The sequence below is a fragment of the Oreochromis niloticus genome, linkage group LG17 (genome assembly GCF_001858045.2).
Source record: "Oreochromis niloticus isolate F11D_XX linkage group LG17, O_niloticus_UMD_NMBU, whole genome shotgun sequence".
Lineage (NCBI taxonomy): Eukaryota > Metazoa > Chordata > Actinopteri > Cichliformes > Cichlidae > Oreochromis > Oreochromis niloticus.
Genome location: NC_031981.2, coordinates 29,410,875 through 29,413,126, shown reverse-complemented (window position 1 = coordinate 29,413,126; position 2,252 = coordinate 29,410,875). Strand labels below are relative to the sequence as shown.

Below are 2,252 nucleotides of genomic sequence, written 5' to 3'. Positions count from 1 at the left end.
AGGCAGTTTAAACTGCCAAAGAAAAAGCATGGAATGATTGCTGCCTCTGCTGCGAAGAAAGTAATTGTATTTGTCCTCACCCAGAGGAAATGGGAGTAAAAATGAGTTCAGTCTAAACCTACAAAAATTGCTATTATCTGTCACCATTTAAACGCAACTGTGACAGCGGAAACTTGGTTTCTCTCTTCTCTCACATCTCCCTGAGGCTTTTTGTTATGAGGAATTGTTTCACTGTGATGGTTCAATTTTGCCACACTGAACCTGATCTCGCTAATCGAACATTGTTTGGAACTTTAGTTCTCATCAAACATCTTCTGGTGAAAAGCGAAGCCACCGCCGCTGGCAGGAAGTGCTACAGATTGATTAGCCCCGACCCTTTTGAAGTGCCTCAGGTATGGATGCAGCAGGCAGACACCTTGTTATAATTGTGATGAAGCAGCTGTCCTTGGCAGAGCTGATTTGGATTACCTCTCTGCTTTGTAACCCTGACAGGCCAAATGAAGAAGCATTCAACTTCTATCCTTGGGCGGCAACCTGGGTTGAGATCTGAAGCAGGTAAACACTAATTAATTACGCCAGATATCGGACAGCTACCCCCTTTAACTGTTTGGGAAGGAGACGGAAGCTTATTTACCTCCACGTCATTAAGTCCAGCAGTCACTTGTGCTTCTCAGCCTTGTCTCTCTTGCTCAGTGTCACGCTGTTCAACAAAGATGCAGATCCCTCGCTTACCATCCTCGCATTTCTGCGTCCTGTCTTTTCCACTCTGTGTTATTTTTTTATTTTTTTGAAACATGCATTAGCGACTCTCCCTCTCACCCTGACTCATCCCCGTTCCCTCGCAAGACTGAGCACTATAAAGTGTGGCAGCGGATCAAGAATTAATGCATTTGCCTTCAGTGAAAGTTGTTCAGAAAAGTATGCTCATTAGGCCTTCCTTTTTACCCTGCACAGAGGCCAGGGGAAGCAGACAGGGCATTGGGAGGAGATTGGCGGGGTCATTATCTACCCTGTTGCTGCACTCTGGACTTCAAAGTGAAGCTTGGTACAGCTGTCACTGGTGCTCTGCACAGCTCGGACATGGTCTTGACAGCAAGGGCAGGCGCTTCTGGCTACAGCGCGGAGGCCAGAGCTGATGCTGGAGGGTTCATTAAAGCAGGAAGCTTCAATCTCTCAGCACCTCTCTGTTTGTATTCTGGTACACCTGTTTCTTTGTCTTTCATACAGCGTCTTCACATCCTGTGTTTTTTCTTTCTTTCTTTTTTTTCTCTTTTGTTTCCGTGACCTACACTAACATCACACATTGCTAGAGCTACTGGAAATAGCCAAGTATTAAAATGTAACCTGGAACATCTTGTTCTCTTTGTCTGTCTTCACCTCCCGTATTCCAGTCAAATCCACTGTAGCTTTCATCTGTCAAAGGTTCTTTCACTTTTTCTTCACCCTGCCCCGTTTTCCCTGCCTCCCTGTGCAATATCGCCCTTTACTGGATATATCTTCGCCTCACTGCTCTTTTTTTTTTTTGTCCTCGTCCCGCATGCTCCTCAGCTCTTCAATGTCTTTCCCTTAATGACGATAAAACAAGGTAAAGTGCAGGTCCCGACACTGTGTGGAACGAGGATTAATCTACAATAAATGACGGGCCGCTTTGTTAACTACATGTGACAGCACAGACATGCATGATTGAGCATACGTTTAGTGAAATTGTGGGTATATATGTGTGCGCGCCCAGGCTGTTGTCTCTAATGCCTGCTCACACTGCTGTTTAAAGACCTTGTAAATTGGTACATTTACTTCCATAATGTAATATTTTCTGGGGAAACATGTTGTTGATGTATTGCTGTGGAGAGCCTTCTGAACTACAACGCCTGAGGATATCAATTAAACTTCTGATAACCTGCATATCTTTTTTGTTTTTAAACACCAGTAAAAGCAGCTATACAATTTTCCCAGTGGGCCTTTCTAGTGCACAGATTGAGTGATATTTCCATTTTGTTGGGGGTTTTTTTTGGCAGGGCGGGAGGTTCTACCCTCTGAGTTTTAATTCATTTATCACGATAACCCTAGCCCGAGATAGGGTTATCATGTTCATCTCTTTTTAAAGAAATAAAATAAAATAAAAAGAAAGGGTTATTTTCTTCTTTCACTGATTATTCAAGACTTGGGAGAACAATTTCATGAAAACAAAACTTACATTTTCTGGTTGCCTTGGGTTTGGGTTTGATCATCATCAACGACGAAGGTTAATGCGA

General features: G+C 43.4%; 1 long non-coding RNA gene across 1 annotated transcript; it reads left to right on the top strand.

The window, feature by feature from the left end:
• The first annotated feature begins 326 nt into the window (after positions 1–326).
• LOC112842591 (uncharacterized) lies at positions 327–1,915 on the top strand. The gene is made up of 3 exons (XR_003214418.1): positions 327–392; positions 493–555; positions 955–1,915. It is a non-coding gene; the product is annotated as an uncharacterized LOC112842591 (long non-coding RNA).
• The last annotated feature ends 337 nt before the right edge of the window (positions 1,916–2,252 follow it).